This window comes from Paroedura picta, chromosome 5, assembly GCF_049243985.1.
Source record: "Paroedura picta isolate Pp20150507F chromosome 5, Ppicta_v3.0, whole genome shotgun sequence".
Lineage (NCBI taxonomy): Eukaryota > Metazoa > Chordata > Lepidosauria > Squamata > Gekkonidae > Paroedura > Paroedura picta.
This window is the reverse complement of record NC_135373.1, coordinates 120,669,365-120,684,058: the sequence shown is the minus strand read 5'-3', so window position 1 is coordinate 120,684,058 and position 14,694 is coordinate 120,669,365. Positions and strand designations below refer to the sequence as shown.

Here is a 14,694-nt window from a genome sequence, read left to right as displayed (position 1 = left end):
GATGCATGATGCCCAACGGGCGCCTCACAATAGCTGCAAGCAAGCAGGAAAGCAGGCAGGCCTGCACCTCTGCATGTAACAGGGCTCTGCTGGGGGATGCATGCAGAAGGGCATGCGTACTGTCCTACCTCGCAGGGTTGTCGTGAGGATAAAACAAGAGGAGAAGGCTGTAAGAGCTACTTTGACTCCCCACTGTGGAGAAAGGTGAGATATAAACAAACGAATAAAACATCTGGTTCTAAGGATCTCAAGGGGGAGGGGCTAGAACAGTCACCGTGAACCCTGGAGAGATGCTGCCGGTCAGAGCAGATCGGAGCTGAGCTGGACTCAGCAGGAAGAGCAGGTGGGCTTGTTCAAACGGGTGGTGATCCTGGTAGTTTGCTGCATGAAACAATGTGCCGGACTAGATGCACCACTGGCTTGATCCAGTTAAGAGAGCTAGCGTGGTGTAGCGGCTTCTAATCTGGCGAGCCGGGTTTGATTCTGTGCTCCTCCATATTCAACCAGATGGGTGACCTTGGGCTAGTCACAGCCCTGATAGTGCTGATTTGACCAAGCCGTTCTCTCAGAGCTCTCTCAGCCCCACGTACCTCACAGGATGTCTGTTGTGGGGAGAGGAAGGGAAGGCGGTTGTATACCGCTTTGAGACTCCTTTGGGCAGTGAAAAGTGGGGTATAAATCCAACTCTTACTATTTCTCAAGATCCTGAGGAAATTCCTGTTGGCAAACAATGTTGGCAGGGGCTCATGGGAATTGTAGTCCATGGACATCTGGAGGGCCGCAGTTTGACTACTCCTGTCCAAGATGGTTATTGACTTTCCAGCCTCGTGCGTTTGACTTATTACACAGTGCCCCGGATAACTCCTCCGAAGTCGGATGTGGTACGGGGTCAAGTAAACAAACATATTGCAAACGTACAAAGGAGCACGCCAATCGCTGGAATGGCAGGTAGAACAGACAACACAAAAACTCTGTATTGGGAATTCACTGGCTAGGGCAGCCTTTTTCAGCCTTTTGACTGAGGAGGAACTCCTGGAATATACTTCAGGCTTCACAGAACCCCACCTCATGAGAAGGAAGGACTCCCTGGAGAAGAGCCCAATGCTGGGAGAGATCGAGGGCAAAAGAAGAAGGGGACGACAGAGAATGAGGCGGATGGATGGAGTCACTGAAGCAGTCGGGGCAAACTTAAATGGACTCCGGGGAATGGTAGAGGACAGGAAGGCCTGGAGGATCATTGTCCATGGGGTCGCGATGAGTCGGACACAACTTCGCACCTAACAACAAAATGACCATAATCTTTTGGTCTTTTATGTATTAACTTCATACAACTTGGCCCAAACGACTGTAATAAAGTTTGAATCGGTATCTACTGACTAGGGCTGGATGATTGAATTCGGATGAGCCAAAAAGGACTTATCCAAGCCGAATGGCCCATCCCTGTACTTTAAACGGGCCAAGTCAGCGGTATCTGAATCAGGACTCCCCGTTTTAAAGGGGGGGGGGGGTGGAAGAGAGCATGCCAAGCAGCTGTCATGATCATGGCGTGCCCTTTGAATGCCCCCCCTCTTTCTCAGGCTGTGGCACATGCACAGAAAGAAAAGGTACTTTTCGGGTTCACTCCAAATTGATTCCTGATGAATCTAAATTATTTTTCCAGGGCTCAAGGCTAGTAGTGACTGCCTGTGGGATCGGAGGACCGTTTTCCAGATTCTGTGCTTGCGGAATCAAAGCCGGTTGGTTCTCCAGATGGTTTATGCTGGCGTCTTTGGTGTCAAGGGCAACATTGCAAAATTGGGCCAGGTCAGCTGCTACCGATAGCTTGCTATGCTCTGGACTCCCTGGCTGCTGTTGGATAAATGTTTATGTAGAAAATCCAATATGACTTTTAACACACATCTCCTCTTGTGTGTTTTTCTTCCTCTCCCCCCTAGCCCATTGTCTTTTGCCCCTGTCACTCTGGTAGTGTCTTTTAGGGTGTTTTCTGTACATTAAATAATTGTTTTTTTATTTCCTTCTTTTGTACCTTGCCTTTCTCCCCAGTGGGGACTCCAAAGAAGCATTCACCATTCTCCTCCATGTCATCTTCACAACAACCCTGTGAGGTAGGTTAGGATGAGAGACTGGGAGTGAAACAAGGTCTCCTGCAAGCTTCCTTGGCACAACCGTTGCCTGATCTTACCAGGCCCAAAAGACATTTTTATTTATCCATTCATTCATTCATTCATTCATTCATTCATTCATTCATTCATAATTTGTATTTTAATTTCTAGGCTGCCCCTCCCCACAAGTGGTTTTTATATTCCTCTTTTCACTACCTAAAGGAGTCTCAAAGCGGCTTCCCAATTGCCTTCCCTTCCTCTCCTCTGTGAGGTAGTTGGGGCTGAGAGAGCTCTGACAGAACTGCTCTGTGAGAATAGCCCTAACAGGACTGTGACTAGCCCCAGCTGGCTGCATGGGGAGGAGCAGGGAGTCAAACCCAGCTGCCGCTCTTAACCACTGAACCACGTTGGCTAATACAATGTCCAAATGTGTTAGCTAGTTAAGCTAGTGTTTCTTATTTTCTTAGCTGTGTTCTTTTAGAGATATGTATTGCTGAGCAATAATTTGACATATTGAAATGTATTCTAATAAACGATAAACGCTAGAGGGCGTCACCCCAAGGGTCAGACATGACCCGGTGCTTGCCCAGGGGATACCTTTACCTTTAAACTATAAATATTTATAGATACGGGTTCGAACTCCTTGACACCTAGAGATCAGCGGTAATTGTGGGAGAACTCCAGGCCCCATCTAGAAGCTGGCAACTCAGCTGGAGGTCACCCCATGGCTCTGTTTTTGCCCCTGTGTAGGTTGCCAGCCCTTGGTTGAGAACGACCTGGAGCCCTTGGGGGTGGAGCTGGGAATGGTTGGTATTTGTGGCGGGGAAGGACTTCAGTGGCATATAATGCTATGGAGTCCACCCTCCAAGGCAACCCTTTTCTCCAGGGGAACGGATCTCTTTAATCTGGAGATGAGCTGTAATTCCAGGGGATCCCCAGGTCCCGCCTGGGGACTGGCATCCTTCCCCCTGTGCCCCTGTGCTGCACTCCCATCCCCGTCTTATCCATCCTTCTGAGCAGTGACCTTGCCTTGCAATCCACAACTCTGCCCACTGCAAGCCACAAATGCAGAAACCCTCTCCAGCCCCATGACACATTCCTCCAGTTCCGCTCCTGATTTCCCTGGACGTGTATTTTCGGTGCTTAGCATTCCTGTGAGTGGCCATGCAGAAACGTGGCTATAAATACAGCCAGAGGCATTCGACCTTGGCCGTTGTTCCTTCGGCCCACACAATACCCTTCGGAGGCGGTGGTGGCACTTAGCAGGATCATGTGCTTGGAGCTGTCGACATGCCGCTGGTCACATGCTGCTTTGCAAAGTACAAGCTGAGCTTTTATCCTTGGCTGTTTGTCTCCGTCCGAGTCTTTGAGAGTCACCTGTTCTCCCTTGCAAGGCATCCCAGGTTTGTGTTTTCACCAGAAAAGGCAAGCTTTATTCTGCTTTCGCTGTATATGCATAAAGGTAAAGGTATCCCCTGTGTAAGCACCGAGTCATGTCTGACCCTTGGGGTGACGCTCTCTAGCGTTTTCATGGCAGACTCAATACGGGGTGGTTTGCCAGTGCCTTCCCCAGTCATTACCGTTTTACCCCCCAGCAGCAAGCTGGGTGCTCATTTTACCGACCTCGGAAGGATGGAAGGCTGAGTCAACCTTGAGCCGGCTGCTGGGATCGAACTCCCAGCCTCATGGGCAGACAGCTTCAGACAGCATATCGCTGCCTTACCACTCTGCACCACAAGAGGCTCTTATTGTATATGCATATCATATTGTATTAAACCCATATTGCATAATTCATGAATCAACGGGTTTAGACAGGAGTGGCTGGCTTCTATTGAATTGGACCATTGGTCCCGCAAGGTCAGCATGATCTGCTCAGACAGGCAGCAGCTCTTCAAGGGCTCTCCTGTCAGCTGCCACTAGGGATGCCAGCCTCCAGGTGGGACCTGGGGATCCCCCAGAATTACAGCTCAGCTGCTTACAGAAATCAGTTCCCCTGGAGAAAACGGATGCTGTGTGCTGGAATATGGAATATCTGTAGTGTGCTTGATCTAACAGCGTATGAAGAATGTGCAGTAAGCAGATTTAGATCAGGAACTTCCTGGTATTTTGCAAATCGTCTCCTGCATCCTGATTGGCTCCTCGGGGCACACTTCCTCCCTGCTTGCCTCCTGAATAGCCAGAATGCCTGCAGATAGAACGGTTAGACTGACAGGACTCTCTTTCTCTCTCCTGGTTACAAAGTTGTTTCTCTTTACCATAAAACTTTTTAAAGGATCTTGGTGCTGAGGAACTCCGTGCATATTTAAACTCCGCCAGCATATTGGAGGGTGGGCTTTAGGACACTATACCCTCCTGAGATCCCTGCCCTTCCCAGCTCCATCGCCAGAAGCTTCCCAAACTGGTTCTGACCACTCTACCCCCCCCCCCATCCCCCACTTGGATCTAAAGAAAAGCTTCACATGGGGTGTTCAAGTGGATGCTTCTGTCAGCCATTCAGGTCAGGGCCTAGTCTGCACACAAAGGATAATGCACTTTCAATGTGCTTTGGCAGCTGGATTTTCCTGTGCGGAACAGGAAAATCTACTTCCAAAGTGCATTGAAAGTGCATTATCTATTGTGTGCAGACTAGGCCAAGGTTTCATTATGGGAATCACCTAAGTGGGGTCTGCTGAAGGGAGGCTATTTACTCTGTCCTGCTGCCAAAGTTACTGTGAAGTGAAACCCAAAGGCATTCTGTAAATGATGTACTTCTCAGTGGTGTCTTTGGCAAGAAATCACCCTGTTGTTTCCACCCATCAGCTATTTTTAGGCACTCCAAGAGTCAAGGCAGACTCAGCATCCTCAGGCCAAGATGTACGGGTCAGCCGAAAGCATTGTCCAGGACTTGTGTTCAGAAACATGACGATCTTCGAGAGCCAGAGTGGTGACCTCGAACCTGGAGAGATTCTACAAACCACCTGAATTAAAGGATATTGGGTTTTGAGAGTCTACGTGTATTTTTTTCTGTGGGTTCAACAATGACTTCTTCCGTAAAGGGAAATGTTGATCACCACTTCGGGGTCGGGAAGCAAATTTCCTCTGATTCTGATTTTTTTTGGGGGGGGCATCATCAGGACATGAAATTGGGGTCACGGTGGGCAGGTAGTGATTTTCCTGTATTCTGCAGGGGGTTGGACTAGATGACCCTGGAGGTCCCTTCCAACTCCATGATTCTAACCCTGTTAGGAACAAAGCGAGATATTGTCTCAAGGGTGGAAGTTTATGACTGAATACCGATTTTAGCCCCAGTTTTCTCTACCAGGGAGAACCGTTTCTAGATCCCGGCCCATCCGCCTTGCTGACGCCTCTGCATCTCGCTTTTTAAGCCGGGTGTCAAATGTCCTTGTGTGATAGAAATTAAGGCAAGGCTCTTTAAGCGGGTTTCTAAGAAGGTATTAGGTGACTCTGGCCTGATGCAAACAAGGGTTGTCATGGCGTTGACCCTTCAGCTCCTTTGTAAAGCCTAATTATACTACCCGGATGTCAGTCCCGCGGGAATTAACCCATGAGGTGGCAGAGGAAAAGGAATGCAAAACGGACTGCATGAGTAGAAGAATCATAGAATCATATAGAGTTGGAAGGGGCCATACAGGCCATCTAGTCCAACCTCCTGCTCAATGCAGGATCAGCCTTAAGCATCCTAAAGCATCCAAGAAAAGTGTGTATCCAGCCTTTGCTTGAAGACTGCCAGTGAGGGGGAGCTCACCACCTCCTTAGGCAGCCTATTCCACTGCTGAACTACTCTGACTGTGAAATATTTTTCCTGATATCTAGCCTATATCGTTGTACTTGAAGTTTAAACCCATTACTGCGTGTCCTCTCCTCTGCAGCCAACGGAAACAGCATCCTGCCCTCCTCCAAGTGACAACCTTTCAAATACTTAAAGAGGGCTATCATGTCCCCTCTCAACCTCCTTTTCTCCAGGCTGAACATTCCCAAGTCCCTCAACCTATCTTCATAGGGCTTGGTCCCTTGGCCTCAGATCATCTTCGTCGCTCTCCTCTGTACCCTTTCAATTTTATCCACGTCCTTCTTGAAGTGAGGCCTCCAGAACTGCACACACTCCAGGTGTGGTCTGACCAGTGCCGTATACAATGGGACTATGACATCTTGTGATTTTGATGTGATGCCCCTGTTGATACAGCCCAAAATGGCATTCGCCTTTTTTACCGCTGCATCACACTGCCTGCTCATGTTTAGAAAACACACAGAGCAGGGACATAGGACACGCTGGACTTTTTAAATACCTTTAAGGCCCTTTGCGGTCTGGGCCTAAAGTATTTGAGGGGCCGTGTTACTCCCTATGCCCCCTATGGGAATTTACGCTCTATGCGTATGAATAGGTTGGAAACCCCCGGCCTATAGCCTCAACTATTAAGAGGGCCTTCTCGGCCTTGGCCCCTGCCTGGTGGAACGAGCTCCCGGAAGAGCTAAGGGCCCTGATGGTGCTGCCTCAGTCCCGCAAGGCCTGCAAGATGGAGCTCTTCTGCCAGGCTTTTGGTTGAGACCAGCCAGAGGATAATCTTATCCCCTCCTCTGGCATTTGAATTTACATAATTCCCCAGATGGATGGGAGCGGGTGGTGGGCTGAAGAAGGTTGGGGTTCTGGGAAGGGATGGTAGGAGTGGGTTTTCTTGTTATTTTATAATTAGTTCATTGTATTTTATTGTATGGTGTGAGCCGCTGCGGGCTAGTTAGCTAGGAACGGGAGCATATCCACTCTCAAAATCTCCGAACCCGGAGCTGGCCTCCCCCTCTGAGGCTCAGGTGAATCAGAATCGGACTCCGAGCTGGAAGAGACCACACTGTAACCTGCAGTCCAGCGGGAGTCCCCTGGGAGCAGCAGCTGTTCTCGGTACACCTCATTACCCCAAACAGCCTTTCTGCGGCTGCTCCAGACCCATCAAGAGACGAGCGATGAGTTGGCCTACTTCATTATCCAGCAATTCCTGCTTTCGATGGCAATCCATTCGGGTCCCACTTTTCCACTGGAGGGCTTCCTGAGTGCATGGCAAACATGAAATTATGTCAGCAGCCAGCTGGGTGACCTTGGGCCAGTCCTCGTTCTCTTAGAGCTCTCTCAGCCTCATTCGCCTCGCAGGGTGTCTTGTGGGGGGAAGGGAAGGCGATGCTGGGCTGCTTGGTGACCTGTGAGGCCTGCCGGGTGGTCTCGGGTCAACCCAAGTTCTCTCAGAGCTCTCCCAGCCTCACTTACCTCATAGGGTGTCTGCTGTGGGGAAAGGAAGGGAAGGCGATTGTGGGACATTTTTGGAACACATGAGGCTTGCTGGGTGACTTTGGGACAGGCACAGTTCTCTCAGAGCTTTTTCATCCCCACATACCTCACGAGGTACCTGTTGTGGGGAAAGGAAGGGAAGGCAATTATAGGCCATTTTGAGACTCATAGAATCATAGAGTTGGAAGGGTCCATAGAGGCCATCTAGTCCAACCCCTTGCTCAATGCAGGATCAGCCCAAAGCATCCTAAAGCATCCAAGAAAAGTGTGTACCCAGCCTTTGCTTGAAGACTGCCAGTGAGGGTAGGAAAAAGCGGGGTGCAGAAAACCAGCTCTTCCAAAAAATAAAACTAAAAGAAAAAAACCCAGCCTTAAATAAAGTGTTTTGTTTACACAGAAATCAGGCAAGAAAAGGGAGGCCGAGGAGATAGGCAGGCAGTTCAGCTCTCAGATAAACCATTCTGCCTCCCCATTCATCCTGCCGCAGAGAAGGAACCCGAGTTTTTAATTGGTTTCGGGAATGTCACTCCCTATTGTGTCACAAACCGACAGAGCGTCTGCCGAATGCAAACCCCTCACATCTCTGTGCGCGAATCTCTAATCAAGCAATTGCAGGGAAGCTAGTTTTAAAGGGATGCCTAAAGGTCCCAGACAATCCTAGGTGAATCATCGGAAAAACCTCCTTTTGTGCAGAAGAGAATCGGACACCGCCGTGAGCCCCTGCAAGATTCTGAAAGGGCAAAGCCTTGACATGTTATCAAGACCCTGAATTATCACCTGGCTCGGTTCGGGGACCTTTCAAGGCCAGCTTGGTGTTCCGGTTAAAGAGTGGCAGCCTCTAATCTGGAGACATGGGTTCGAGTCCCCACTCTTCCCCCCACGGCAGCCAGCTGGGTGACTTTGGGCGAGATGCAGTTCTATCAGAGCTTTCTCAACCTCCCCTACCTCACAGGGTGTCTGCTGAGGGGAGAGGAAGGGTAGATGATGTTACCAGTAGCAACAGACTTGATCAGTGGACTGACCTGACCCGACATGCCCCTGCGTTGAACTGCCATTGATACCCACATTGGTCTAGGCCAGTCTTTCTCAACTTTTTACCATTGAAAAGCCCCTGAAACATGCTTTGAGGATTCCCAGAAGTGACGTGATCGTGCAGAATAGGGTTGGGAAGCAGAGCTGTGGACACGCCCACCTGGGGCCCCTCCCCTCCCCATCCCCTCCAGGCCCACCATTGGCCATTTGGGGAGGGAGGGGGCGGGACAACATGACCATATCAATGTTTAACAAATTTAAAAAATATAAAACAATTGATTAAGTCCCACCCATTCGAGAAACCCTTCCAGTGCTGTCAAAAAAACCCAGGGTTTCTTGAAAGCCTGGTTGCGGAAGCCTGATCCAAGCAAAAGCAAGCTAGGCCATCAACATGAGATTGTCTATCTTTTAGAAATATTATTTTGGAGTGTGTGGGGGGGGAACCGCAAATCATTAACAAATCTTTCTTTTCTATGAACTCCACCAAATCTATTATAAAATGAAGTTTGTATTATAACATGGATGGTTACGATATTTAACATTTCTGTTTCTGTTGAAACATTCTAGTTGATATGTTATATGTTAAGATGTTCTATGTAATCACCCCATGATGTAAACCACCAGAGCCGTATAGAAGGGCGGTATAAAAATCTAAATAAATAAACATCAAATACCTGAAACTGGAATATTGTAACCTTTTATTCTATAGCTCCTACCTAAATAGAGATCCATTCAATTGCCAGTCGTTAAATCCTTATGTAGGCCTATTTTTCAGAAAATAAAACACTAGGAGTAGAAGAAGAAGAAGAAGAAGAGTTGGTTCTTATATGCCGCTTTTCCCTACCCGAAGGAGGCTCAAAGCGGCTTACAGTCGCCTTCCCATTCCTCTCCCCACAACAGACACCCTGTGGGGTGGGTGAGGCTGAGAGAGCCCTGAGATTACTGAAGAAGAAGAAGAAGAAGAAGAAGAAGAAGAAGAAGAAGAAGAAGAAGAAGAAGAAGAAGAAGAAGAAGAAGAAGAAGAAGAAGAAGAAGAGTTGGTTCTTATATGCCGCTTTTCTCTCCCCGAAGGAGTCTCAAAGTGGCTTACAGTCGCCTTCCCTTCCTCTCCCCACAACAGACACCCTGTGGGGTGGGTGAGGCTGAGAGAGCCCTGATATTCCTGCTCGGTCAGAACAGCTTTATCAGTGTTGTGGCAAGCCCAAGGTCACCCAGCTGGCTGCATGTGGGGGAGCGCAGCATCGAACCTGGCTTGCCAGATTAGAAGTCCGCACTCCTAACCACTACACGAAACTTTACCCTTCTAAAAACCAAAGTTACTGTCTCTAGTAACCCACGTTACATCACCTGTCTCTATTACATTTTACTGAAAAATTATATCATTATTGCCAGAATCATCTATCTAGGACAGGATTTCTCTATCAGGGTTTTGTAAAACCTTGGGGTTTCTTGACAGCCCTGGAAAGGTTTTTGAATGGGTGGGAATCAGTTAATTTTTAATATATTTTTAAAAATTGTTAAACATTTATTAGGTGATATATGACCGCATATGGCCAATGATGGACCTGGAGTGGGCGTGACTAAAGCCAGGCTTCCCAACCATATTATCGCACTACTTGGGGTTTCTTGAAGCTGGAAGAGTGTTTCAGAGGATTCTCACTGCTAAAAAAAAATTGAGAAAGGCTGGCCAAGACACATCTGTTGTCTCTTTATGGGCAGTGTACTTAATTTTGTAGGGAGGCTTCTGACCTCTAGTGGCCATGCTGGGTAGTTTGTTTTGGAAATTCTGCTTGTTTAAGATCCATTTCACAGCAAGATTTCAATCTTTGCTTATTTGATATGAGGGCTCCCCCCCCCGCCCCCGCCAGGCCATTTTGCATATTTAGTTGCTAGAGCTGCTTTACCAAGGAGGAGTAGGACAACTTTTTAAAAACCTTCCTTCCCATTTTCTCACGAGAAAATCTGTGTTCTTGCGAGGGAAAAGTCTCATCGCAAAGGATCTCTATGGAAGTCACTATAAAGCCACTTGAAACCACGTCTTTAACTGACAGCAACATCGATGGTGCTATTATTCCTAGAGCCAGTTTGGTGTAGTGGTTAGGAGTGCGGACTTCTAATCTGGCATGCTGGGTTCGATTCTGCGCTCCCCCACATGCAACCAGCTAGGTGACCTTGGGCTCACCACGGGACTGATAAAACTGTTCTGACCAGGCAGTGATATCAGGGCTCTCTCAGCCTCACCCACCTCACAGGGTATCTGTTGTGGGGAGAGGAATGGGAAGGTGACTGTAAGCCGCTTTGAGCCTCCTTCGGGTAGGGAAAAGCGGCATATAAGAACCAATTCTTCTTCTTCTTCTTCCTCTTCTTCTACTGCTGTCCTTCTGAATAGGTCCATTCTCTGATTAAGATGTTGACATGGGGGCTGTTTTTTAAAGGGGAGCCTGTCAGGGGTAGTCAACCTGTGGTCCTCCAGATGTTCATGGACTACAATTCCCATGAGCCCGTGCCAGAAAATGCTTCTGGCAGGGGCTCATGGGAATTGTAGTCCATGAACTTCTGGAGGACCACAGGTTGACTAGCCCTGTGTTAGATGTTATAGGATCACTGGCCCCAACCAAAAGCTTGGCAGAAGAGCTCTGTCTTGCAAGCTCTGTGGAACTGCGCCGGTTCCGTCAGGGCTCAGATCTCCTCCGGGAGCTCATTCCACCAAGTAGGGGCCAGGACTTCCTTGAGGCCAGGGACTACAATCTGGTTGGAATTTGTAGAGTGGAGCACTTTACTTGGGATTTAGACAGAGAGGCGGTCCTTTAGGTATGCCAGGCCCAGACAACAGGTGGCCTTAAAAGTACTAGTACCTTAAGCTTGCTCTAGAATTGAATGTGTAGCTTCCTTGAACTGTAAGTCTTCATATGCCCAGTTCTATTTTTACAGAAATTGCAGCCTTCCTTCAGCCCATATGACCATCTCTTGTTCATCACTGGCTGAAACAAACAAGCAAACAAACACACAAACAAACAAACGCACCAAGTCTTGCAAAATCTTCCTGTAAGCTGGCATATCAGCCACCTATTCAACCTGTATATTGTCCCTGTCAAATGCTACAAAACATGACAAATCCATCCCAAATTCACTGAGCAAGGGATGCAGCTTCCCTGGGATTTCTTTCTTCTTAGGAAAGCACAGCACATGATGAATCAAAGTCAGAGGTCTGATTAGATTCTGAATAACGGTCAGCGAAGACAGAGAGAGGTATTGGGAGTGCTTCGGAAAACATCAAATATTAATCTTGGGGATGATGCATTGCATAAACTAAATTAAATTGTAGAGCTATCGATTTCTCAACTACCTCCCACAGCTGTGCGATCTATGTGCATGAGAAGTGAGCTGGTATGGCCAGGGTGTAAGGGGAGGGGAGGGCACCATTTGCATTTTTATGATTCGGTTCGTGGCTGAGCCCCAAACTGAACCATGAACAAAGACACCGGTTCATAAACTGAACTATCAGTTTGCAAGACATTTAAAGGGGCTTTCCGCACCGGGATCCTTGTAGCAAATTGTTTGCTGAACGAAAAATCGCCATTTAAAATAGTGGAATTCGTCATTATGCATACCTGACTTTGTAGTGGAATCCAGTTGCGTTTCCATCGTTTCCCACAAGCTTCCGGTCTCAGCAAAAATCGCTAGAAAGGAAGCGCTATTGCCGAGCTCGTCCCGCCCCTGGCCGTCAAGCAGCCAATGGGCAGCCGTTAGCATGCTCCCAAACAGCCCCTTTCCCTTTAAGAAAGGTTTAAAAAAAAAACACACCCATTGCAACGAATATGTGTTGATTCGTTGCAACGAGAGATCCATCCAGCTGGCAGGTGTGTTTGAGCTGTTGCCACGCTCCCCCCGAGTGAAAAAAAAAATCCCCCCCCCTCACGGGCCCGATTTTCGGCCGAAAACAGTGTAAAAAATAAAGGGAAAATACATCAGCAAACGGGCTTCTCTGTTGTTTGTGCTTAGTGACTGTAAAGAGACTGTAAAGAGCTTTGGGGAGGGACTGCAGCCGGGGAAGCCTCACTGGGTAAACGAAGGCTTGCCGGTGATTTGATCTCCGCTTGCTCGGAGAAAAAAAAATGGCGATCGCTTCGCCGGAAGATCAGAGGAGAGAGCCAGGGGGAGGGACTTTGTAGAAACCACAACAATGGTAACGCACAGAACTTTCCCGCTAGTGTTGCAGATTGGTTGCAGGAGTGTAGCGCTTTCCGGAGGGTGAATCCACTTTTGGGGATTTCCCTGAAAGCGCTACAAGGAAGCGCTTTTTGCGGATCGGTTTCAGATGTGTGGCAGATTGTCAACGACGTTGTGCATAACGGCAAATCAGTAGCGTTTTCAATTGGCAACCATTGTGCGATTTTGAAGGCGTGCGAAAAGCCCCAAAGTTTTAACCCCTGCTTTCTGCTCCCCGAGTAACGCTGCGGGAAACAGAAAGCAGACGGTTAAATGGCTCCAAGCCATTTAAACCTCTGATTTCTGCTCTTCACAGACCACCACAAAATCCAAGAAAATTCCAAGAAGATTGCAGTGCTTCTTCAGTTCACAAAGATTGCTTCGCTAACCACAAACAGGCCGAAATTTTGCCCTTGGAAGTACCACTGAAATATTTTTCGTACTTTGCAGGAAGTGATGTCAGTCGGTGACGCCTTCCTGTCACGTCCCAGGAATTGAGAGGAGACTTGGATGTCAAAGGTTTAGATGGCCACCCTCTCCAGGCTCTTCATTAGCCACTTGGGGAGGGTGCAGGTCAACTTTCCCAAATAAGGGTAGGTTAAAAAAAAATAGAAACCCTTTCCTTTCTTCTTTGCTTAGACCCGAACATGGCAGGCACAGGGGGAGGGGCTTTCCCCAGCCGCCATTTTGAAAGTCCCCGGATTGTAGTACCATTGAGGGCCCCTCTCAGTACTGTACTGTGGTATCTCATGGTTGGGTATCCTGCACTAACCTATGGTAAGAGCTCTCTCTCAATTTTTAATTCTCTAAAATACTTTTCGTGTACTTTGATGGGTACCTGGGTTGGTCTGAAGCGACAGAACAAAGTCTGAGTCCTGCGACACCTTTCAAAGCCAGCAAGGTGTGGTGGTTAAGAGCAGCGGCATGCAGCCAGGTGGAAGACTTTGGGAACGTCCCAGTTCTTTCAGAGCTCTCTCAGCCCCACCTACCTCACAGGGTGTCTCTTGTCATGAGAGGAAGGGAAGGTGATTGCAAGCTGCTTTGAGACTCCTTTGGGTAGTGAAAAACAGGGTGGAAAACTACCTTCATTTAGTTCTGGGGAGTTTGACAGTCTTCCTTCCTTCCTGTAATATTGCAAATTGGTGAAAAATCATGACGGGGTGACCACTAGATGGCAGTACCGGAATGTTGTTTTTGTTAAACTGCTGAGGAGGAGAGACAATGAAAAAACAAGTATATATAGACCATGCAAACCTCTCCAGAAATTACGTGGTACGTATGTAGCTGGCCTCACTATCTTGTTTAACTGACCTTTCCTCCTGCTGCAGGGAGGTAATGAGGTCAGCAGATTCTTCCGTGATAAGCGTCATTCGCTTTCTGTCTCCAGACTGCTGCTTTAGGGCAATGACCTCCTTCTTTTCAGGAGGTCCCCATCTCTCTATCTCTCTCTGTCTCTCATATGTAGTGATGTAGCTAGGAACGTCTCCATCTGCAGCCAGCTGGCCGTCGTTGGGCCAGTCATGGTTCTCCCAGAGCTCTCTCAGCCCCACCTCCCTCACAGAGTGTCAGTTGTCGGGAGAGGAAGGGAAGGCGAATGGAAGCCACGTTGAGACTCCTTTGCGTTGTAAAAAGTGGGGTACAAACACCCAGCTCTTCTTCTTCAGGGATGCCAGCCTCTAGGTGGGACCCGGCGATCTCCTCTGAATTACTGCTCTCTTCTAGATGACACAGATCAATTTCTTTGGAGAAGATGGATACTTTGGAAAGTGGGGCTCTATGGCCTTGTACCCCACTGAGGTTCCTGTCCTCCGCAGGTTCTAATCCCAAATCTTCAGGAGTTCCCCAGCCTGGATCTGGTAACCATTCTCTCCCACCCCCTACTGGTGGCCAGAGATGACCTGGCAACTCTAAACCTGACTGTTCTCTCTACCCTTCACTATGCAGTATGTTAATTCCTGAAGAATGCTATGTCTAGCCAGTGCAGTGTAGTGGTTACGTGCAGCAGCCTCTAATCTGGTGAGCCGGGTTTGATTCCTCGCTCCTCCACATGCAGCCAGCTGGGTGACCTTGGGCTCG

At 48.3% G+C, this 14,694-nt stretch overlaps 1 long non-coding RNA gene across 1 annotated transcript; it reads left to right on the top strand.

The window, feature by feature from the left end:
* The first annotated feature begins 48 nt into the window (after positions 1–48).
* On the top strand, positions 49–5,064 carry LOC143838605 (uncharacterized). The gene is made up of 4 exons (XR_013231431.1): positions 49–204; positions 1,661–1,803; positions 2,044–2,105; positions 4,902–5,064. It is a non-coding gene; the product is annotated as an uncharacterized LOC143838605 (long non-coding RNA).
* The last annotated feature ends 9,630 nt before the right edge of the window (positions 5,065–14,694 follow it).